Source organism: Drosophila suzukii, chromosome Y, assembly GCF_043229965.1.
Source record: "Drosophila suzukii chromosome Y, CBGP_Dsuzu_IsoJpt1.0, whole genome shotgun sequence".
NCBI lineage: Eukaryota > Metazoa > Arthropoda > Insecta > Diptera > Drosophilidae > Drosophila > Drosophila suzukii.
The window spans coordinates 3,144,004-3,169,198 of record NC_092085.1 but is presented as its reverse complement, the minus strand read 5'-3'; the positions used below and the strand labels follow the sequence as shown (position 1 = coordinate 3,169,198).

At 48.2% G+C, this 25,195-nt stretch overlaps 1 long non-coding RNA gene and 1 pseudogene across 1 annotated transcript; one reads left to right on the top strand and one right to left on the bottom strand.

The window, feature by feature from the left end:
• Window positions 1–4,154: 4,154 nt before the first annotated feature.
• On the top strand, window positions 4,155–6,037 carry LOC139353549 (uncharacterized). The gene is made up of 2 exons (XR_011604852.1): window positions 4,155–4,498; window positions 4,566–6,037. It is a non-coding gene; the product is annotated as an uncharacterized lncRNA (long non-coding RNA).
• An 893-nt stretch (window positions 6,038–6,930) lies between these two features.
• Window positions 6,931–11,886, bottom strand: LOC139353693 (uncharacterized; annotated as a pseudogene).
• Between the last annotated feature and the right edge of the window lie 13,309 nt (window positions 11,887–25,195).

Here is a 25,195-nt window from a genome sequence, read left to right as displayed (position 1 = left end):
TCCCTACAGCGCAGCCATTTTGTTTTTTTCGTTTTCACTCTCATCGTCGTCCCTCTCACACGAGCAGGAGTCGATCAAGTACAGGCAACGGGATCACATCGTTGGGGGCTTCTCATATAACCATCGCCGAGTCAACACGTGCATCGGCAGCTCTCAAAAACATCGTCGTGGAAAAATTTAAAACTACATCGTCGTCGAACAAAATTTAATCACCGTCGAGAAAATTTAGGAATTAAATCGTCGTTTGACATCGGATTGTGGTCACCATCGTTGCACGTGGGAATTCAGTGAATTCTTGGTGACAAATAAAATAAAATTTTCAATGAAGATTTTAACCAGTTCGAACATCGTTTGACCCTCGTCCAAGAATTTCTCTCGTCCTATCGAAACTTTTCCTGTCGTTTGCCAGTTAACTATTATTTCACAGCAATATGGGGGCGCGTTGGATTTCGTATCTCCGGAAGCGGGAATTGGAGGCGATTCTGAAGGAGTTTTCCTTGGAAGCAACCGGAACAGTTGAGGAAATGAGGAGCCGGCTGTCTGCTTTTAATAATCGGGACGACCACGTGCTGGAGATAGCCGAGCGGCTACAGGATTGCGAAGCGGAAATTACAGCCGCCCTAACGGATAGGAAGCAGCGTTCACCGACTCCGAACCCACACCCACCGGGTCCAACACAGCTTCAGGTGCCAGCACTGGAAGGCCGAGGTGCCGCCGATGTAGTCGGAGACACGGAGATCCATCCGGTCAAGCGGGATATTTTTCCCAGGAAATCAGAGATGTCCGCAGCCACGCTAGCGGAAAAGCTGAAGAATTGGGGAATCACTTTTGACGGGACCACGGACCCCATAACCTTCATCCAACACCTCGAGGAACGAGCCACCGCACACGAAGTTGACGTGGAGAAGATGCCGCAGGCCATCCCTGGTCTTTTGACGGATACAGCTGAGCACTGGTTTCGGACAAGCCAGCTGCTAGGAAAATCTTGGACGAACTTCAAGAAGGCGTTTCTTGACTTCTTTCTGCCACCCAGGTACTTTCAGCGACTCGAGGATGAGATCCGCACCAGAGATCAGCGACGGGGAGAGACTTTCAAACAATACCTAGTCAACATCAGACTCATGATGCACAGAGCGGGGTATAATGCGGAGCAGGAGTTGGACCGGATCTATGAAAATCTCCAACCGGAGAACCAGATGTACGCAAGGAGGCACGACTTCACCACTTTGGAGCAACTTACCACCTTAGCGGTAAACTACGAGGTCACCCGCGATCGGAGCACAGGAAGCCATGCCAGAATGTTGGCCGAACCACAACCAGCGCCTACAAGGAACGAGTACGAGATCCCAGCGTATGCAGGAGCATCACCAATAGGTCAACAGAATTTCACACGACCGGCCAGACGACCACCCACCCCAGCCACAGTTTTACAATCAGTTTTTCGAGTGGGGAACCGGTCAATGGTGCCGAACTTCAGTCTTGCTTGCAGGAATTGTGCCCAGGAGGGTCACCGTTTAGCTACATGTCGCAATCCCATAGTCCTCTTTTGTTGGGATTGTGGTCGCAGAGGAGTACGCACTCTCGAGTGTTGCCGTCGTACCCAGCCGGGAAACGAGAGGAGTCTTCCCCGGAATTAGGAGAAATCTTACAGGTTCAGTCGAGCAGAATTATCGCGCAGGTGCAAATCGAGGGTCAGGAGTTTAACGCTACCATAGACACCGGAGCTAGCAGAAGCTTCGTGAGCGAACGAGTTGTTCAACGTGTAGGGACGCCACATAACGTACGGTCGGTACACACTCATGTCAGCCTGGCGGAAGGCTCACGCAAGGAGATAACCAAGTCTCTGGTAGTTTTCCCTTCGTTCATGGAAGACGTACTATTGGGCATGGGCATGTCTGCCACTCTCCAATGCGGCCGCGCTTCGCTGCAGCTGTACCCTCTCCTAATAAGCAGCCCCACTAACGACTTAGCTATGCCTCCTCTCTTGACAAATGCGTTCACTCCAGCAAACAACGATCCAGATAACGAGGTGCAAACCACCCCGACCAGCAGTATTTTAGGGTCTCGAGACGACAACGCCGTGCGAAATAATCCATTTCGACGGAATCATGCTACTGTTTCAGCGGAACCAGTAGATGAAGGGCGAGCGCCTTCCCCAGTCAGACCAGGATACACGCCTGACACTGGAGGAGCACTAGCCGCAATCACCGCAAACGCCGAGCAAGAAGAATTAGAACCCTGGGTAAACAAATTCCTACAGGAGGAATTGGCCAAATTCGAAGGATTGACGGGAGTGTCAAATATCGCTGAGCATACGATCACGATGCGAGATGATAAGCCCATCAAACAGAGGTATTTTCCTAAGAATCCCGCGATGCAGAGGATTATCGATGAGCAGATCGACGAACTGCTACGCAACGACTGTATAGAGCCTTCTCGGAGCCCCCACAGCGCCCCTATTGTACTCGTGGGCAAGAAATCTGGAGAGATGCGACTATGTGTAGATTTTCGACAACTAAATGCCCATTCTATTCCAGATGCATACCCGCTGCCAAGGATAACACACATCTGGGAGCGTCTGCGCCATGCCAAGTACATATCGACGCTCGATTTGAAGAGCGGACCAGCCGCGAGTGCACAGCATTTACAGTCCCCGGGAGGGGCTTGTACCACTGGAAAGTGATGCCGTTTGGCATCCACTCAGCACCAGCCACATTCCAGCGGGCGCTCGACAGCGTCATAGGACTGGACATGGAGCCCAACGCGTTTGCGTATTTGGATGACATCATCATCATCGGCCGCACTCTGGAGGAGCATGTGCAGCATCTACAAGAAGTATTTCGACGGCTACGAAAGGCGAACCTTCGTCTCAACGCGAAGAAATGCAGTTTCTTTAAGCGCAGCCTGGTGTACTTGGGACACGTTATCAGTGAGGAGGGAATTCACACGGATCCCGACAAGATTTCGGCAGTACGGCGACTGAGTCCGCCCACCACATGCAAGGAGTTGAGGAGATGTCTAGGGATTGCGTCATGGTACAGGAGATTTGTACCCAACTTTGCCAGCGTAGTGCAGCCCATGTCTTTGCTACTCAAGAAAGGAAAGAAATGGCAATGGGAGCAGGAGCAGCAAGATGCGTTCGAGGAACTCAAAAGAAAACTCACGGAGGCGCCGGTTCTCGCCTGCTCCGACTTCAACGAGAAGTTCGTGTTGCAAACAGACGCCAGCGACATCGGCCTAGGAGCAGTTTTAACGCAGAAAATCCAGGGAGAAGGACGAGTCAACGAGAACGCATTCGCCAGCAGACGCCTCATCGCCACCGAGGAGAACTACTCCGCCACAGAAAAGGAGTGTCTGGCTATCATATGGGCCATCAGGAAACTCAGATGCTACTTGGAAGGTTATCGATTTGAGGTGATAACGGACCACCTCGCCTTGAAGTGGCTCAACTCGATTGATAATCCCACCGGCCGCATAGCGCGCTGGGCGTTTGAACTGACGACGAAGACTCCGTGCCCTGGAAACTGTGCGTAGCCAAGGAACACCGACAGCGAGTACTGTCGGAATGCCATGACCAGCCGACGGCAGGACATCTCGGAATCAGGAAGACAACCACCCGCATCGCCCAGAGATATTACTGGCCAGGTCTTTTCCGCGATATTGCCAGGTATGTCCGCCAGTGTGACACTTGCCAACGGTTCAAAGTCAGCCAAACCAAACCGGCGGGTAAAATGTTCACCAGACAGATTAACGAGCCGTTCGATACTGTCTGCGCCGATTTTATTGGCCCCTTCCGCGATCCAAGAGTGGGAATACGATGCTGCTCGTATTCTTCGACGCCTTTTCGAAATGGGTTGAGTTAGTCCCCTTGAGAAAAGCTACTTCGGCGCATCTCGAAAAATCCTTTCGGGAGAGGATTTTGAATCACTTTGGTATTCCCCGAACATTTGTCTGCGATAATGGGACACAGTTTACGAGTCGTTCATTCAAAGCCTTCTGCAAGCAGGCGGGAATGGAAATCCAACATACAGCACCTTATACTCCGCAGCAGAACCCGACAGATAGGGCCAATCGCACCATTAAAACGATGGTCGCCCAGTATATCGAGGACAAGCAGACGACGTGGGACGAACTTCTGACCGAACTGAATCTGGCAATTAATAGCAGCATCTCAGAATCAACCGGATTCAGTCCAGCGTTCATCGTCCAAGGCAGAGAGCCACGACTCCCAGGAGCCTTGTATGATGAAGTGACTCCAGGACCAAGCCAAGCGCCACGTTCACCCGAAGCGAAAGCGGAATTGCTACGGGACATTTTCAAGGTAGTACAGGAGAACACTCAGAGAGCTTCGTTGGAGCAGCGGAAGCATTACGATCTCAGGCGACGTGCGTGGAGACCGACCATAGGATCGCTGGTCTTCGTAAAACAGCATCATTTGTCCAGGGCAGCGGATAACTTTGCCGCTAAGCTAGCACCCAAGTACGAGGGCCCGTACAAAGTAAAGTAAAAACCCAGTTAGTAATCGTTAAAACAAAGCACTAATACCCTTTTGTTCTCCCCTACAGACATGGCGTCGGACAACCCGTCACATCTGTGGCGCATGACAACACGCAAGCCACGGCCACCCACATTTCTCAACGCCCCCCGAAGTAGGAGGGGAATGTGAGGAGTCGTTTGACCCCTCACAAATAGCGCCACCAGCATCGCCAGCGCCAACAGCATCGGCCGCCAGCGCCAACAACATCGCCAGCTAGCAGCTACAACATCGCCAGCGCCAACAGCATCGGCCGCCAGCGCCAACAACAACGCCAGCTAGCAGCTACAACATCGTCAGCGCCAACAGCAAACAAAACCCTCGCGAATAACTTTGTAAAAAAAAACATTGTACAGTGCATTTAATATATAAGCTTAGCCAATAATCATAAGATTTGTAGTTATATTGATACACAATAATTATTTTAGCTCAGCCTAAGCGATAGGTTCTGTTTACCTTTTCCCCCTCCGTTCTCACATCAGCAGTAGCCACACACACACACCAGGAGAGCAACGAAATATTCACCACGATAAGTGCAGCGCCGCACAGGAGCAAGCGAGAGAGGACATGTATCGAGGAGGAAAACAACCCCCGAAAATTGGCACGCGCCAAGGGAAGAGCGAGAGAAAAGGAGTACCGAAACTTCGACAAGTGGAAAAAACCCAGAGCAGCCGAAAACTTGAACTAAACGCGGCGGCAAAGCTTGACTAGCTCTCTTTTGGAAAAGGCGGTGCACGGGATCAGAAGTGCTAGGAGTCATTTTTGGAAAGGCGGTGCACGGGATCAGAAACAGGAGCTCTCTTTTGGAAAAGGCGGTGCACGGGATCAGAAGTGCGAGGAGTCATTTTTGCAAAGGCGGTGCACGGGATCAGAAACAGGTCTCTCTTTTGGAAAACGCGGCGCACCGGACCAGAAGTGCGAGCAGTTCACTTTTGGACTTTTGGAAAACGCGGCGCACCGGACCAGAAGTGCGAGAAGCAGGGGACTCTTGCAAAGGCGGCGCACGGGATCAGAAGTGCGAGCAGAGCATATTTATGTGGACAACAGGAGTCTTTTGCCTTCGGGCTGATGCCAAGTGACCCAGGAAGGAGTTTACCTAGACGACCTCGAGGAGAGTGTGCCTGCCCAGGACCAGCGGCGGAGCACCCGGAGTCACGCGTGTGTGTGTGCGTGAGAGCGTGAGAGTCCCGTGCAATGAGAAATTTCTCGAAGGCCTCGATGCGGTTTCGCCCAGAGTAGGCTAGAATTTATAAACCATGACCTAACCAAACCCGTTAATTGCGAGCACTGAGAAAAAAAACACATGAACCAAGAATTTAAACAAAGACTATTTTCTTACATATCTGAACACATGTTGTTGCCATGTTGTTCTTTTTCCCTTTGACTACTTTGATTTCTGATTTGATTTCCGAGCTGACTACACCGAGAGAAAGGGGTGGACCCAACTTTAGGAAACCTGTTGCTCATTAATTAAATAAAAATATTTCTCAGATATTAAAAATACTACGCACTGCCACACCCTCTTTCCAAAGGAACTTCGGGAAATATTTTTTTAAAAGGAAAATTTATTCTTCTTCTCTATCACTGCCGGCTGTATTGAGCCAACTCGCGCCCGACTACACTGGGAAAACAAAATAAAGTAGAAACTCGAGTTACAAATGAATCAATAAAAATACCCCAATAAATGTATTTCTCGCCTGATTTTAATGCAACTCGTAGGGAAAAAAATCCAATCAAGCTGGCCACGCATAAATATGAATATTTCCAGACAAATGCCTAGATTTTAGGCCATAAATTCTGCCCTAGGGAAAAGTTGTCCCCATAATCGATCCCCTCGCTCTCGGCCTTCTCGTAGCGAATGCTATGAGCCAGGCCCAAATGCGCGTTACCGCTGACGCTTTTCACTCTGCTACAGACACCGAATAAACTGTTTCTCCGGTACCCCGGTGGCTGGCACTCTACATCTCACGCCAGCCAACCGATTTTCGTATTAGACCTTTTTGTCCCATATCTTTACAAATATTTTCGGTAAAGAGAACCTGGCGGGACTGAGTATATCCCAGCCTACGAGACTTCTTTACAACTTTCAATGTTGTTTTGCGTCTGTTGTGTTTGCTTGCTGTGGCCGCTCGCTTGTGTTTTCCGTTTGTTGCTGTTTTTTGAATATAAAATAAACGACGCGCCGAAAGTAAATGTTATTTGTTCCCCGTGCCCCGTGTTTTTTTTCGCGTCTAGTAGTCCTTGTGCCCGTCGAACGGAAGTGTCAAACTCACCAGTGCTAGTCGCCCCAGTTGTGCAGTCAGTAGGACCACAAGTTTCCACATTTCCACACACGACAGGCCTGTTTGCTGCTCTCTCTGCCCGGCAAACAAACATTTAGTGAATATTTTCTACACTTTTTGTCCGGTCGTGTTTTTTTTATTTTGCTAAAGTCACGTTGTGCCATCGGTAATGTTTTCGTTTCGGTTTTCGGGGAACAGTGCCGTTGTTCGTCTTGGGGGTCTAGTGACCTTGCGCGACCCGCACCATGGACCTGCGCAGCTGGCGTAAGGTCCTTATCCAGTAGGTCATCGAGTGTCGCTTCACCGAACACAACTTCATCACACTGGAGCAGTCGGACATCGATGCCTTCTTCTCGATCTACGTGCAAAAGGCCCAGGTGGCGCCGGTAGAGGAGGAGAACGCGCTGCCGGCCCAGCCTGGGGAGCACCGCTCCCCCTGCAGAACTTCCTCCGAGATCATTATCCAGAGTTCAGTGCCCACATAGATGGCCGTGGCCAACTTGTGACCGCGGACTACGTGTATGTCTACACACTGCTCCTGCATTACTCATGCGTGAAGCAGCCCAGCGTGTTTATCCACAGCATCTGCAAGAAGCTGCCGGAGCTAGTGCAGACCTGCATCGCAAACTTCTTCGGCCAGACGTTGGAGCAACAGCTGACGCGCCAATTTCTCCGCCAGTCTATGAACAATGTGGCTGTGATTTACCGCCAGGGCGTCCAGATCAGCCCCAGTCGTCCGAGCTGCAGCACCATGAGTCCCGAACTGACCATTGACACCACACCGGACACATCCTCGTCCACATCCGCATCGCCTCAGCCGCCGAGCAGCACGCCACAGATCCGTCATCCAGTGCCTCCAAATGTCCGCCAACGAAATGCTAGCAGCGCACCCGGGAGCTGCACGGTGTTCGCGCCCAGCTGGAGGTGGTGTCCTACGAGAAGACCATGCTCGAGGAGCAGCAAACGGAGAAGGAGGACCTGATCATAGAAATGCTGGACAACACTGATGGGGCCAGAGGGTCAGGCTCGATGCTGTGCTTCTCGACGAAGCAAGCCACACTCTCGCTTAGCTCCAGCAAGATAGCGTTCTGCTTCTGCAGCTCTTTCCTCAGCTCGGCGTTCTCGTGCTCCTTCTCGCGCAGCTGCTTGTCGACCACAGAGCTGTCCAGATTCTCGGGCGTGGTGTTCGGGGACAGGGAACAGTTGAGCAAATCCGAGGACGCATTTAGAACCTCACGTCGGTTGTGTAACTCCTCGCGCGCTTCCTGTAGACAACGATCCAGCTCCTGCTTGTCGCGCTTCAGGCTGGATTCCTCCAGGCGCTGTTCCAGCTATTCAAGAAGAAAAACAAAAAAATATAAATATATATTTATGGAATTTTGGGTAGGTATTATGTAGGTACTTTGAATTTATATTTCCTAAACAGCGCCCTTTTTCGCCAATATTAATTTTAGAATTATGTACCTAGTAGCTTTAATTTAATTAAAAAATTAACAACCATTAAATATGAATTCAAAAATATTAATTTAACAAATAAAATTCCCTCTCAATACCAAAAGTGTGTACAGTTCCGACCCAAAGGTGACTAGTTTTTCGCTGATATTCACACAAAATTCGCCGGATTTAGTTCTTTTGTGTAATGCCCCCATAAAATCAGACAGGTAGCATACCTGCTCGACAAGCTCGGATTTTTCGGCGCGCAAATCCTGTAGCTTATCGTTAGTCTCGGCTATAATGGCCTCCTTTTGGCTGCTTTCCTTCATCAGGCTTCGCTTCAACTGAAATGAGGAAAGTTTTATTATTGGTTTATGGCACCAAGTACCTGTGACCATCTGGTGGTCTACTACCTACATGATCGAACTCATTTAGCACGTTGTCGGCATTCTCACCATTCTGGACGGCGTTCTTGAGCTTGGCCAGTTGACTCTTGGCCATCATGTTCTCTGTAATGGGAAAAAACGATAAAATATGTTACTATCATATTTAACTACTATCAGAGGGATGTAAGCCACAAGATCTATGGGGCATTCTTACCTTTGTTTAGCGTTTTAATCAGATCCTCCTCCGCTTGCTGCCCTTCGAGCATGGTCTTCTCGTAGGACACCACCTCCAGCTGGGCGCGAACACCGCGCAGCTCCCGGGTGCGCTGCTCCAGCAGCTCGGTTCTGTGTGTGAGCGGAGCGGACATTTAGAGGCGCTGAATTTTGTGTGAATATCAGCGAAAAACTAGTCACCTTTGGGTCGGAACTGTACACACTTTGGGTATTGAGAGGGAATTTTATTTGTTAAATTAATATTTTTGAATTCATATTTAATGGTTATTAATCATGTTAAGCTACTAGGTACATAATTCTAAAATTAATATTGGCGAAAAAGGGCGCCGTTTAGGAAATCTAAATTCAAAGTACCTACATAATACCTACCCAAAATTCCATAAATATATATTTATATTTTTTTTGTTTTTCTTCTTGAATAGCTTAAAACGTCCGGGAACAAACTACTCGCGTGCGTGGACAGAATCCGGGAGCTGGAACAGCGCCTGGAGGAATCCAGCCTGATTGTATCTTCCAGAGAAGATACAATCAGCTCCCTGAAGCGCGACAAGCAGGAGCTGGATCGTTGTCTACAGGAAGCGCGCGAGGAGTTACATAACCGACGTGAGGTTCTAAATGCGTCCTCGGATTTGCTCAACTGTTCCCTGTCCCCGAACACCACGCCCGAGAATCTGGACAGCTCTGTGGTCGACAAGCAGCTGCGCGAGAAGGAGCACGAGAACGCCGAGCTGAGGGAAGAGCTGCAGAAGCAGAACGCTATCTTGCTGGAGATAAGCGAGAGTGTGGCTTGCTTCGCACAGCATCGAGCCTCTGGCCCCATCAGTGTTGTCCAGCATTTCTATGATCAGGTCCTCCTTCTTCGTTTGCTGCTCCTCGAGCATGGTCTTCTCGTAGGACACCACCTCCAGCTGGGCGCGAACACCGTGCAGCTCCCGGGTGCGCTGCTAGCATTTCGTTGGCGGACATTTGGAGGCGCTGGCGATCGCGATGATCAGCTCGGCGGCTGAGGCGATGCGGATGTGGACGAGGATGTGCCCGGTGTGGTGTCAATGGTTAGCTCGAGACTCATGGTGCTGCAGCTCGGACGACTGGGGCTGATCTGGACGCCCTGGCGGTAAACCACAGCCACATTGTTCATAGACTGGCGGAGAAATTGGCGCGTCAGCTGTTGCTCCAATGTCTGGCCGAAGAAGTTTGCGATGCAAGTCTGCACTAGCTCAGGCAGCTTCTTGCAGATGCTGTGGATGAACACGCTGGGCTGCTTCACGCACGAGTAATGCAGGAGCAGTGTTTAGACGTACACGTAGTCCGCGGTCACAAGTTGTCCACGGCCATCTATGTGGGCACTGAACTCTGGATAATGATCTGCGTTGGAATAAAAATGGGTCTCATTATTTGGCTAGTTTTAAGCAACAAGTTAGGGGAGGAAAATCATTGGAAAATCCCAAAACCTTTTCGAGGCGCCAAGGGAACTAGCTTAAAAGAGGACTTGAGAAGTGTACATACCCTTGCATGTCCTATAGTAATCTAAGGTTTCACTAAAATTGTATAAAATGGCCATTAATCCTTGAATAATCCTACTATTTCAACTAGTTTATTGACAATAAAGTGAAGTAAAGTAAAATGGAAGAAAGAAAATCCTTTGAAAATCCCAAAATAAGAAAATAACTAAATTAAAAAGGGGAATTTGATATGTACATATCTAAAAAGAATTTATATTCCCTTGTATTTATAATCACAATTCAATATTTGACTAAATAGGAATAAAATAAACATTTGCCCTTGAATAATACTTATATTTCAACTAGTTTTATTGAAATTAAAAAAAATTGCTCATATAATCAGTTCTATAAGTTAAATATCAAGTCGGTTAGGGTCTATACAAAGTCCTTCCTTTTCCCCATGAATGTTCCTATATCCAAAACATTTTTTTCTTATCTAGATATGAGGTAATACACCCAGACAGTACTGAAATAATATACAATGACCATTAGTCCTTGAATACCATTATTTCCACTTGTTCTGTTTACAACAAAGTGAAATTCTCATATAATCATTCTTTAACAATCGACTCTGGTAGGTGCCTATGTTTTTTCTATATGAAAGTTCCTATATCAAAGGTGTCTTGGAATGTAGACTCATGACATTTGGGCAACCATGACTTTGAAAAAATAGTATCCCCTATAGTATAGTATAGTATTGAAAAAATAGTATAGTATAGTAGTAAAATAGATGAAGGATGACAACCCTGTTTTTCAGGAGACATGACATGCAAAATTATTTCGGGCTGGAAATGCAAAATACCCGAACTCACCTCGGAGGAAGTTCTGCAGAGGCGAGCGGTGCTCCCCGGGCTGGGTCGGCGTTCTCCTCCTCCACCGGCGCCACCTGGGCCTTTTGCACGTAGATCGAGAAGAAGGCATCGATGTCCGACTGCTCCAGCGTGATGAAGTTGTGTTCGGTGAAGCGACACTCGATGACCTGTGTCGGGAAATCGCGTAAGTGGATGGCATCGGGAAGACCTGCGAAGATCCCAGGATCTCTACTACTTACCCACTGGATAAGGACCTTACGCCAGCTGCGCAGGTCCATGGTGCGGGTCGCGCAAGGTCACTAGACCCCCGACGAACAACGGCACTGTTCCCCGAAAACCGAACCGAAAACAATACCTATGGCACAACGTGACTTTAGCAAAATAAAAAAAACACGACCGAACAAAAAGTGTAGAAAATATTCAATAAATGTTTGTGTTTGCCGGGCAGCGAGAGCAGAAAACACGTCTGTCCTGTGTGGAAATGTGGAAGCCTGTGCTCCTACTGACTGCACAACTGGGGCGACTAGCACTGGTGAGTTTGACACTTCCGTTCGACGGGCACAAGGACTACTAGACGCGAAAAAAAAATACACGGGGCACGGGGTACAAATAACATTTACTTTCGGCGCGTCGTTTATATTATATTCAAAAGCCGACGCTAGGGATGGGAGAAATGTATCAAAATCGATACTTTTCGTATAAAAATAAATATTTATATCGTGATATTTTTCAACTGACTTATCGCTGTTATCTCTATCAGCAACGTAAGTGACGGAAACGTAAGTGCGTAAATACAAATAAATATTTATGTCCTTCAAATTAGCGTCGGCCTGTTAGCAATGTCCGTCAAATTAGCGTCGGCCTGTTAGCAACGAAAGTGGAACGGTGGAATTTGGGGGCTCTTTTTATTTTTAAATTTTCTCGCTTTTTGGGGACCAAATCGAAAAATCTAAAATGCTAGATTGTTAAGAAAGAAAAGATCTATCGATCTAGGTAGGTTTGACACATCCGAGGTCTTTTAATGTTTCAAAAATGCATTTGAAAAATCGTGTCCCCACAATTTTCTTAACTGCTCCCCTTTCAGAGGTTGTGCCAATATGCACGATAAGCCAAGCTACTGGGGGTTAATTCAAGCTCCTTTTCTGAAAGTTTCATTAAAATCAAACCCACAGTTTTCGAGAAAATAGCCTAACAGTGACGCAACCTCGGATTTTCCCCATACAAAAAAGGGGGCAAAAATGAAATTACCTACGGCTCCACTCCTAGAAGTTGTGCCAACATGCACGGTATATGGGTAGATAGGGGATAATCTAAGGAGTGTTCTGTGAAAATTTTATCAAAATCAAACCCACAGATTTTGAGAAAACTGCTTTACAGTTGGGGGTGCTAAAAAGGTTAATAAAAGACCGTTTAATCCAGAAACTGAACCTTTAGATACTAAGACATGAACCACAATGTAAACAGCTTAGCCATGACAATCATTCGACTCTAACTTTCTATAACTTTATACAACTTTCACAGAGGTTGTGCCAACTTGCACGGTATCGCATTAGAAGGGGCATCATTTTAGCTAATTTCTGAATAAATTACAGGCAATTCAAATCCACAGTTTTCGAGAAATTCAAGTATTTTCAATTATGGCTTTTGCCACGCGGTCACACTGTCCAGGCCAGCGAGAAATCGTATGCACCCGTGACATCAACTATCAAAATATATATGCAAATTTTAATTAATTCATACAACTCTCACAGAGGTTGTGCCAACTTGCACGGTATCGCATTCGAAGGGGCATCATTATAGCTAATTTCTGAGTTAATTACAGGCAATTCAAACCCACAGTTTTCGAGAAATTCAAGTATTTTCAATTATGGCTTTTGCCACGCGGTCACACTGTCCAGACCAGCGAGAAAGCAAATTCAGCCAAGACATTTACCACGAAAAGGTATTTATCGATATATCGCCAAGTGCCAAGCTACGACCTACAACTTAATTGAGCCAATCGAATACTTTTGGCCGCCAAGTATTGAAAAATATATATTTTATGTTTCAAATTTTCATTGTGATATGTATGCACCCCCTAATTGGTATTTATTTCCCTATTATTTTAATGTATAATTCATCGAAATCGAGCCAGTGGTTTGGTAGAATTTAACATTTTATTGATTTAAGAAAAATATAAAAATTACCTATTTGCTATTGTGGAGTTGCCATACTGCCGAACAGAATCCCCGTTACTTTGAATTAGAAGCTCGTGCAGAGAAGTAAAGTGAAAAGAAAATAAAAGCTGAAATTTATAATAAAACTTAAAACATAGATACATCATGTGTAATTTATTCGTATTAAAACTATTTTGCTGCTCGCTAATGCGATTAGTGTGAGTGCTGGCAGCGCGGTTGCCAAACGATTTAAAAATCGCTTAACAGACAACACATCCGCGGCCCAGCTTCATCGCGCCCAACATCCCAGCTTCCACAAAGTGCATATCGATATCCTTCTGTGTCGACATGTTGATGTCCCAGTGCCACAGAGAGTCTGCTGCATCATTTCTAAGTCTCCTCCGGCTTTTGTTTGAGTTTCGATTCGTGACTTCTCCATCCTGGTTGAAAGTAAATCCGCTCGACACAAAAGGAGCGCGCAGAAGCACACGGAGCATAGCTGGTACAGCGAGGAGCACTCTTCAACTTCCTCCCTCCCCGGCATCGCTATCTTCGTTATCCTTATCATTATCCGGCATACGCGCGGAAACATCGTCCACCCCGAGTAAACAATGTTGGCGCCTGGAAACACTCAAGTGCAATATTTGGCAACAATAACTTAATGTCTACATAAGGTTTTTTCGGATCGTGACTGCAACTCCAGTGGCGGCTTATCAATGTTTAACCAGAGCTGCATAACAGGCGCAGAGCTACAGCAATAAGCCCCGGAGGAGATACTGCTGAGAAGACTTTGATATTTTTGAGAAAAAATTTTTTTATTGGACGGAAGAGGCGAGCCCCAAGTGGTATGCATAGCCGAGGACATCGGGCAGGTGCTGAAATCCCATTCTCCCCCAACTAACATTCCGGGGATATGGCGACAAATCCGCTCTTAATTAATTAACATTTGACTTTGTTTACCGCCATGTGAGCTAATTAGAGGTCGCGACCCCCCGCATGGCGACCCCAGTTAGTCGCCCCATTCGATTAAACCCGAGTGCGCTTCGGCTGCATTCCGGAATGGTGTCATACCTGCCATAAAGCATGTCTGCCAGCCGTCAAAGGCGCCGTGTCAACACGACCATTGCACTTCTGCTCCGGCAAGACCAAGATGACATTGCATCACCACCATCGATTCCAGTGGGTCAACAGCCGTCCCGGTGACGGGGTTGCCATCCCCCCGACCCAGGGCTTAGTTCGGTGCGTGTGATTAAACAACTGCATGGCCGGGTGGGAAGCCCTAAAAGTTTTGAATTTCTCACACGGACACCCTACAACAATTTGGCTCTCAAGTGGCGGCAATGTGCCAAGTGGGGGTATTATTTCAAGTGCAGTGGCGTTCATGACTGGGACCACGGGTGGAGCGGACGCGTCCGCAAAACATTACTCAAATCGCCCCTAATGGTGGTGTATTTATATTTCGGGGCACGGAGGCCAGCTGACCGACTCATGGACGCGCAACATTTCCATTTACAAATTATAGCTTCGGTGTTTTATAACATATAACCTCCTAAGCTTGGAAATAATTTTTATTTATTTATTTACATTCTGGTTTTGGGACAATTGCAAATTGCCACCAACCACTTAATTTAGCTATAGCTACTGGGCCTTAAGCTATTTACATATTTTCTGCAAAAGTTTATTTATGTATAGTTATTAACAAAATTTAGATATTGTTATATAAGCGTATGGCCTTGATGAAATCATTGGCGCTGGCGATATTGGATTTTGGGGATAGGGCATGCGGTGACTTTATGGAGAGGAAAAAGTGCCGCACGTTGTTTCGCGTACCGCAGTGCTCGCACTGGGGTGGGGGTTGTTTATTGAGAACATGCTCATGGGTGTATCTTGAGTGTCCAAAACGTAGTCTTAAGAATTTTTTGAGATCTCTGCGGTTGATGTTGTCTTCGGATGGGATGGTGTAATCTTTAATTGATCATTTCTTTTCGTTGACATATTTGTAGTGGTCAGATGCGTTTTGCCAGATCGATTCCATTTGTTTTTTGAAAGTATTTTTAATGAATAACTGTGTGTCTGTGAAGTTATAGTTGCATTCCATAACCTGTGGGCTTCTTTTGTTGTGAGCTTCTTTTGCTGCTAGGTCTGATGTGTCGTTACCTGGAATCCACAGTAATATAATCTTTGGTTGGTGGCGGTTGAGGATGTCTCGAGTACGAACGGTATAGAAAGATTGGTTATTGGTGTTGGTAACTAAAGTTACAGCCCTTCAGTTCAAAAAAAAAGTTTCACTTGTGAATCACCTTGTGAATCCCGTGGGACATGTCCTCTTGCACAAGTGAAGAACAAGTGACGCTCCATATAGAAAATTGTATGGGATGTCCGCATTTTCACAAGTGAAAATTCAAATGAAAATTTTTCGAAGTCCCACGGGATTTCACTTGTTCCTTATACTCATTTTTCGTATGGCCTGTCACGTGCCTGTGACACGTCTCAAGTGAAATCACTTGTGAAAATAACATTTTTCCCATGAGTTTTCACTTATGAAATCACTTGCAAGTGACACGTCCCAAGTCAAATCACTTGTGAAAATGAGATTTTTTCCATGCGTTTTCACTTATTAAATCACTTGCAAGTGACACGTCCCAAGTGAAATCACTTGTGAAAATCCGAATTTTTCAATGAGTTTTCACTTATTAAATTACTTGCAAGTGACACGTCCGAAGTGAAATCACTTGTGAAAATCAGAATTTTTCCATGAGTTTTCACTTATGAAATCACTTGCAAGTGACACGTCCCAAGTGAAATCACTTGTGAAAATAACATTTTTCCCATGAGTTTTCACTTATGAAATCACTTGCAAGTGACACGTCCCAAGTCAAATCACTTGTGAAAATGAGATTTTTTCCATGCGTTTTCACTTATTAAATCACTTGCAAGTGACACGTCCCAAGTGAAATCACTTGTGAAAATCAGAATTTTTCAATGAGTTTTCACTTATGAAATCACTTGCAATTGATACGTCCCAAGTGAAATCACTTGTGAAAATCAGATTTTTTCCATGAGTTTTCACTTATAGAATTTAAAATACATAAATTTGTATATACTTTTAAATATTTTCTGTTAAAGGACAATTATTTTTAGTAAGCCTAATTTTGTGTTACGTTAATTTGCTTTTTACATTGGTCATCGCCTTCCTTAAACCTTTGTCCGGGTCCTCCGAATCCTTGGCCAACGCTCCTGATAACGATCGTAACGAGTGAGAAGGGTAGCTTTTTGAGTGGTGTAGGTTTTATTTAGGATAGTTGTGTTGGATATAAGGTTACATATAGAAATTATAACTATAAGTGTTCTGCGCACGTTCTGCTCTTGAGTACGACTCTGTCTCGACTACTTTACATTTGTAGAGTCTGGTAACATTATAAAAAAGGACTTATTCTACACTAATATTGAAGGTTTGGTATATACTATATTAGGCGCTGTTCACAGTCGGCCTCTCCTGACAAATCTCTGCGTCCTCGCAGGATTCATGGGGTGGATCATCTTCAAAGTCGTCATCTTCATCGGGCTCCTCCGGTGGCAGCTCACACCAGCGCTTCATCTTGTCGGACGAATACACCGACTTGTAGTGTCTCTGCTTTCGTTGTGCGTGAGGGATATCTTCTACAAGATATCTGTCGTTCGGCAGGACCTTGGTGATTATAAAAGGTCCTTTGTAGCGCGGCTTCAATTTGCGTGATGTGCCCGTGCTGAATGGCTCATTCTCGACCAGCACAAGGTCTCCAAGGCTGTAAACAGTTGGCTTCGCATGTTTGGCATCGTAGCGTTTCTTGGCGGCAGCTCGGTGATCGTTGACAGTTCTCGCAGCATCTGCTCTAAGTTGATCCAATTCCGCATCGGTTAGCATCTTTTGGTCTTGGCTTTGAATAATGTTGGTTATCGCGTTCTTTAGGATATCTCGAGGTTCATACCCATACAGGAGCTGAAAGGGAGAGCATTTAGTAGTACTATTTACCATGGTATTAATGCTCCACTGGATTGATCGGATATTGTCATCCCAACGCTTATCGATGTCATTGGAAGGTAACAACATTGACAAAATTATGCGATTTGTGCGCTCTGCGTGACCATTGGCTCTGGGTGTTCTTACAGCATTTAAAATGTGCTTCACATTGTTTGACTTGCAGTACTTCTCGAAATCTTTTGATGTAAATGCTGTACCACGATCTGTTACAATTCGATCTGGCATTCCCAGGTAGCTGGTTACATCTTGCAAGACATCCAGGACGTGTTTAGTTGCTGTGCTTTTCACCGCTCGTACAATGGTGAATTTGGTGAATGCATCGACTATTACCAAAATATGCTCGTTTCTCTTGGAACTCTTTGGAAATGGCCCCAGGTGGTCCATGTGTATCGTGGAAAAGGGAATCGGCTTGATGTCATCGTAGTGGTACTGACCTTCCTGACGTCCACCTGGTGTTTTATAAAACGCACAGCCCACACAGGATTTTATGTAGCTTTTGACATAGTTTCGCATTCGGTGAAACCAAAATAAGTTTAGAATTCTTGCCATAGTTTTATCCGTGCTCATATGTCCGGCCTTATCGTGACATTCATGTAAAATGTGGAACCTTAACTGCTTCGGCACAACCCATAATAAATTGTTGCCATGTTTTCGAAACAAGCGATCTTGCTCGATCACATACTCGTCGCTTTCAGATTTCTTTTCCAATTTCATGTTTGCGACAATTTTTTGTATTTTCTCGTCCTGTAGTTGTATGGAAAATAGCCAGTCCTCTTCGTCGATTATCGTTTTTGCTATTTTCAGACTTGCGGTATCCAAGTTGAATAACTCCCCACAAATAGAAGCAGCAGCAGATGGCCGGCCGCTTACCAGATACGCGGCGAATTTGCGTAGTAACGGCGCGGCGGGGAGAGCGAGAGAGTTTGGAGACCAATAAAGGAGAGCGAGAGAGATTGGAGACCAAGGATGGAGAGCGAGAGAGTTTGGAGACCAATGAAGGAGAGCGAGAGAGATTGGAGACCAAGGCTGGAGATCGAGAGAGAATGGAGACTTCGCGGGCAGAGCAAGAGTGCCGTATGCAGAAGAGGATAACGGAACTCCACGGGACTTTGGACTCTCCCGTGAACTTTGGACCGGGAGAGGAAGTGCCACATCTCGGCAGTGGAGCGGCACACAGGCGTGCCACAAGCGGCACGGGAATCAGCGGAACGGCAGCAATGGGCAGAACATCTATTGGAAGCGGGACATAAAGGACAAGTGGGTCATCCAGGAGGCACGAACTTTGGACCCAGAGTGGAGAGATCCAGCGGGCCGTGCGAAAAAGGGAAATAACGGTGCTTGGAGGCCCTATATAAGGCCGCAGAGCGCTGGCAGCTGGATCAGTCGATCAAGAGGAGTCAAGCCTTCAAGATCAGTCAAAGTACCAAGTGAGCAATCAGTCAAGCAAGTAATCTACGAGGGAGCTACAACCAAGCGAGTCGTCGGAAGCAGCGCCGTGGGAAGCATAGAAGGAGCAAGATCGCCACGTCGAGAAGTTCGGGATTAGGACATCAGGAATCTCCGAATTGAGACACAGGTGGCTGAGTTCTGAAAGGCATCACGCGGCTAAGTCAAGGCGTTTGTTTTCTAACTTTGTCACGACCACACCCTGGCGAGTCGCCCGGCGGGTCTGTCAGAGACAAGCAAAAGAGTCCTACGACGAAGAGCCGTCAGCTTGGGGAGGAAAGTTGTCTGCGACCCAGCGTACCTTGCCCGACCAAGCAGGACCTGGCGTGACGGACGAGCGGTAGATCGATTTGTGGTTTCGAAAGGCGTCAGCCTGGAGAGCCCTGCGATTACCGGCGAAGTTCCCGAGCAGCGACCGCACAGCTCCCCGAGCGCCAGAACAACGAGATACTGGCCAGAAGACAGCGCAGAGGACATCGACAGCGACGCCAGCAGACATTTCCGGCAGCCACGTTACCATCGCCGCGCGGAGCTCATTGGGGAGCGCAGGAGCGTCGCGGACGTCACGCATTAGGGTGAAGCCGGGTGGAACGTTCGTCTGCGCTAGGCGTAAAGCGAAGTGAACCGCTAGGCAGTCTTGACTGTCAGCGCGAACTGAGCAAGAACCTAGCGGGACCGTCCGGGACAGAGCAAGGGACAGTATTGCCTCGAAAGGCGTCAGCCTGGAGAGCAAGGCTTGTTCACCCTAGTCTGAGAACGGTGACGCTTCCCTAAGCCCACAAGGCCGAATTCTCTGCGGGTCTAAGGCGCAACAAGCGACCCCAAGGCAACGCGTCGGCAAGCAAGCAGAGGCGGCCACCACGAGCGTCCCGAGACCCAGGATCCAGAGGAGGACGAGTCAACGCGTCGAGAAGCCAGAAGGAGGAGCACCAGCAGCCGGCGGAACCAGAACAAGGAGACACAGAAACCAGCATAGCCACACACCCGCTGTACCAATACCACGAGAATAAATCCCACTGTTACCATTTGAACACTTTGTTTTCTCACTGATCTACGGGCAATCACGTCATATAAATTTGGTGGGACGAACACACAATCTTCTGAGCTAGCCGCACGAATCTCGTAGCGAGCAGACATACAAAATCAGTTCGTTACATCTGGCGCCCAACGTGATTGTCCCAACAGTGAGAACAGCACAGTAAAAATGGGAAAGAAGTGGATTTACCGCCTCAAGAAGGAAGACTTCGCCCATGTCGCACAGAGGCTCAATGTCGCCCTGGAGGGCAGGCTAGACGACATGAGGAAGGCACTATCGGAATACTACTCCGAAACAGAGAATGATCCACAACTCGTCGACATCTGGGCCGAGCTGGAGGCAACATACTACGACAGAGCCGGCCCAAGCATTACGCTAACGAACGCTGAAGGGGACAACTTTGTGGCAAGCCTGAGCATTGACAACATGCAAAAAGAGGCCCACAGGAGAGAATCAAGCCAAGAAAAGAAAGCAGCAGCACTAACCCCGAGACCAAGCCAGTCGGACTATGCAAAGGTCGCTAAACAGGTCCGTGAATGGTCGTTCAGGTTCGACGGGGCGGAAAAACCATTCGAGTTCCTGGAGCAAGTAGAATGGTCCGCCAACACGTACGGTTTGGAGCTCGATATGATCCCTCGAGCGATGCCGGAGTTGCTAAAAGGAAGGGCTTTGAAATGGTTCATCGCCAACAATAAGCAGTGGAGAACTTGGGCAGAATTCATTGAAAGTTTCCACACATATTTCCTGCCAAGAGATTTCTTCACCAGGCTGGCGGACCAGGTCCGGCAAAGGAAGCAAGGCTTCAGCGAGTCGTTCAAGGACTACATGATCGACATGCAGACGATGGTGAGGCCACTTAATTACTCCGCTAAAGAGACCCTAAGGATCATCAAGGAGAACTGCACCCCAAGCCTACGAATGTTCTTAAGAGCATACAAAGTGTCGGACCTGGACACGCTAATGATCCTAGCAGACGAGTACGAAGAACTTGAAAAGGAACGGGAAGTTTTCGCACAGGAGAACAAGTTCTCAAGGACCAAGTCGGCGTCACCAACACAGGTGACATGCAGAAGATGCGATGAGACATATAACCAGGACATACGAGGAAACGACCAATGGTCACCACCACACCAAGCCAGACGACAGCAGGCAGAAGACGCACCACGCGGAGGCCATTGGGCACCACCCCCACAGCAACAGAGACAGCCAAACAATACCTTGTGGAGGCCGCCAAGCAACACACAGAGGCCACAAGAGGCCACCCATATCACAGACCCGCAGGAGGCCTGTCGGAAATGCGGTGGGAACGGACACTGGGCTAGAGGATGTCGTAACCAGCGGCTGCTGTTTTGCTGGATATGCGGCAAGGTGGGTGTTAGGAGCGTCGATTGCTGCCAACGATCGGGAAATGGCCAGCGATCTCAGCCGCAGAGAGGCGAGCGGGGATCGCACAATGCCACCTCTCCAAACTAACGGGCGAGCTAATCGAGGAGGAGCAGCAGTTGTCCGCAGCTGTGATGATTGGTGGGAAAAGCTACAAAGCCACAATCGACACCGGAGCAACGGCAAGCTTCGTTAGCGAAGAATTGGCGGACAATATTGCTGCTCTAGGAAAGATTACCAGGACGAGACGGCAAGTTAGGTTGGCAGATGGAAGGTGCGGCGGAATTAATGCGCAGCTCGAGGTGGAGGTCAAATTCGGCAACAAACAAGTGACCATGAGCCTGTTGATTTTACCCGGGGTAGTGGATCCATTAGTGTTGGGATGGAACTTCCTGAAACAAGTCGGAACCGAGATAAGGTGTGCTGGACACGAAATAATAATACCAGCCAGGAACCGACACAACGGATGGCTCGAGGAGAAGCTATCAGTAGCAGTCGTTCAACAAGTAAACGAGTTGGACGATACTACAGCGTTCCTTGAAACAGAGCTGGCAGACTTCAGCACAATGTCGGGAACATCGAATATGGCAGAACACCAGATCAAAATGAAGGACGACAAGCCAATCAAGCAGAGATACTACCCAAAGAACCCAAAAATTCAAGGGGAAATCAACGCAAAGGTGGACGAGCTTCTCCAAATGGGGTTCATAGAGCATTCAAAGAGCCCATACAGCTCCCCCATCGTGATGGTGAAAAAGAAGACAGGCAAGTGGAGACTGTGTGTCGACTTCAGGCAGATCAACGCGAAGTCAGTGAAGGATGCCTACCCAATGCCCCGCATAAACTACATCCTAGATCAACTAAGAGAAGCGCGGTACATCAGCAGTTTGGACCTGAAGGATGGATACTGGCAGATCCCACTAGAAGAAAGTAGCAGGCAATATACAGCATTCACGGTACCAGGCAAAGGTCTGTTTCAGTGGAGGGTAATGCCGTTCGGACTTCACTCGGCGTCGGCAACGTTTCAGCGAGTCTTGGACCAAGTAATCGGCCCCGAGATGTCACCTCACGCATTCGCTTACCAGGATGACATAATAGTGATCGGTCGCACGCTGGAAGAACACAAAAGAAACCTGAAGGAAGTGTTCCGGCGTCTAAAGGAGGCAAATCTGAGGCTGAATCCAGAAAAATGCCAATTCTTCAAAAAGGAGCTGCTGTACCTGGGTCATCGAGTGACTAGCGAGGGAATAGGAACAGATCCAGAAAAAGTAGCCGCCATCGCCGAACTAGAACCGCCATCGACTGTCAAAGAGCTCCGGCAATACCTAGGAGTAGCGTCGTGGTACCGCCGGTTTGTACCAGATTTTTCCAGAATCGTCAAACCCCTGAACGACCTGCTGCGCAAAGGCAGTAAGTGGGAGTGGACACCAGAGCACCAGATGGCGTTTGAGGAGGTTAAGGCAAGACTCGTGGCAGATCCAGTGCTAGCATGCCCGGACTTCAGTAGAACTTTCATCCTGCAAACGGACGCCAGCGACTACGGCATCGGAGCGATACTGACCCAGGACACCGAAAAGGGCGAAAGAGTAATCTCCTACTCGAGCCGAACACTGAACGGCGCGGAGAAGAACTACTCGACAACGGAGAAGGAGTGCTTGGCGATCGTCTGGGCGATCCGGAAGCTCAGGCCATATCTGGAAGGTTACCACTTTAAGGTAGTAACCGACCACATGGCCCTGAAGTGGCTCAACAGCATCGAAAGCCCTTCAGGAAGGATCGCCAGATGGGCCCTGAAGCTACAACAGTACGACTTTGAGATAGCGTACAGAAAGGGCCAGCTAAACGTGGTGGCCGACGCATTATCAAGACAACCACTACCAGAGACGCTACGAGGAGTAAAAGAGGCATCGGCAACAATAACCTCAGGAGAGTGCAGCTGGATCAAGGACATGGGTGAAAAGATAAGGACCCAACCGCAGAAGTACCCGGACTATGTTATGGATGGTGAGACACTGTACAGAAACATACCTCACCGAGCAGGCAGTGAAGACGTCGCGTCATGGAAGATGTGCGTCCCGAAGTCGCTACGAGAAACAGTGTTGAGGGAAAACCACGACGCACCGTCCGCGGGACACGTAGGAAGCCGAAGGACAATTGCACGGTTGGCAGCCCGATACTACTGGCCAGGCATGCATAGAGACGCCCGAGCCCACGTACGAAAGTGCGAGATTTGCATGCGGTTTAAGCCCAATCAGATGCAGGCGGCTGGGAAGATGTTGACCCAAGTGCCGGAGGAACCATGGGCCACGGTATGTGCAGACTTCGTTGGACCACTACCAAGATCTAAGCACGGGAACCAAATGCTGCTGGTCATGATAGACAGGTTTTCGAAATGGACGGAACTGGTGCCCCTACGCAGTGCGACGGCAGAGTCGCTCAAAAAGGCATTTAGGGAGCGCATGATCGCAAGGTACGGGGTCCCGAAGGTGGTCATAACGGACAACGGAGTGCAGTTTACAAGCCGTATCTTCAAGAGTTTTCTGGCCGAGATGGGTATCAGACAACAGTTCACTGCACCATACACACCACAAGAAAATCCGACCGAACGAGCGAACAGAACGGTCAAGACCATGATTGCCCAGTTCGCAGGGCAGGACCAGAGAAACTGGGACGAGAAGTGGCCGGAGATTATGCTAGCAGTGAACACGAGCACATCGGAATCCACTGGCCATACACCGGCGTTTCTTACCCAGGGAAGGGAACCACGTCCACCCAGCAGCCTATATGATAAGGAAACCCTAGGCACTGGACGAGCTACGGAGACCCCTGAGGAAAATGCCAACAAACTAAAAGAGGTATTCGAGATCGTGCGGCGAAATATGGAAAAGGCGTCCCAGGACCAAGCCAGACACTACAATCTGAGAAGGAGGCAATGGTCACCAGCGGTGGGCGACATAGTGTGGGCCAAGGAACATCACCTGTCCAAAGCGGCCGAAGGATTCGCTGCAAAACTAGCCCCGAGGTACGATGGCCCTTACCAGGTGGTAGATTTCGTCTCTCCAGTGATCTGCAAAATTCGCCACACACAGTTGAAGAAAGAAAAGACAGTTCACGTTGGCGAGCTCAAGCAACAAGTAAACGAGCAGGCAGCAGAAACATCAGATGTCTAACAACGGGTACGAGGCGGCAGGATTAGGCGTCAGGCCGAAGCGAGAGTCATCCATACGCCACACGGAAAGGACACTCAGGATAGAACAAGGACAGGGATAAGGATCACACGTTGATCCAGACTGCGAGGCCACAGGATTAGGCGTCAGGCCGAAGCGAGAGTCATCCACACGCCACGCAGAAAGGTCAACCATAAGGGTAGGGCACAAGGACGTGGATAGGGATGGATGGTGATCCCGACCGCAAGGCAACAGGATTCAGCGTCGGGCAGTTGCCAGAGTCATCCGCGATAACGCCAGGCGGAAGGGACACTTACAAAACGGCACAAGGATACGGGTAACGTAGAAGAGAGTATGCGCGGAAGGAGACAAGCAACACAAGACGCGCAGTCCAGACATACACCGCAGCATCCGGAGATTCTATACGGAATGCGCCGGACGAGCTCGACTAGTTGTTACCCGAGGAAAGGGGGAGGACGGTGCAGAATCAGATCTACACCGTAGCCAGCTGGTCACAAAAAAAAAAAACAGAAACACGCACCACACCAACAGTTGACTAAAAACAAGAAAGGGAACGGGGCATGCATGGGCCGCACCAGCAACCTGAAATGTAAAGGGGGCTTAATGCAGGAAGCAGAAAGACATCATAAATACTTACCGGCTGTCATGGTTGCGAAGCGAATGCGAAGTCCTTTCCGCAACCGCTCTCAAAAGCTGCCAGTGTGGAGTCAGATGCTGCCAACAGAGGACGAGTGAAGGGCGAGAGAGGACGAAAGGATGAGATGAAAAGGAGTGAAGGAAA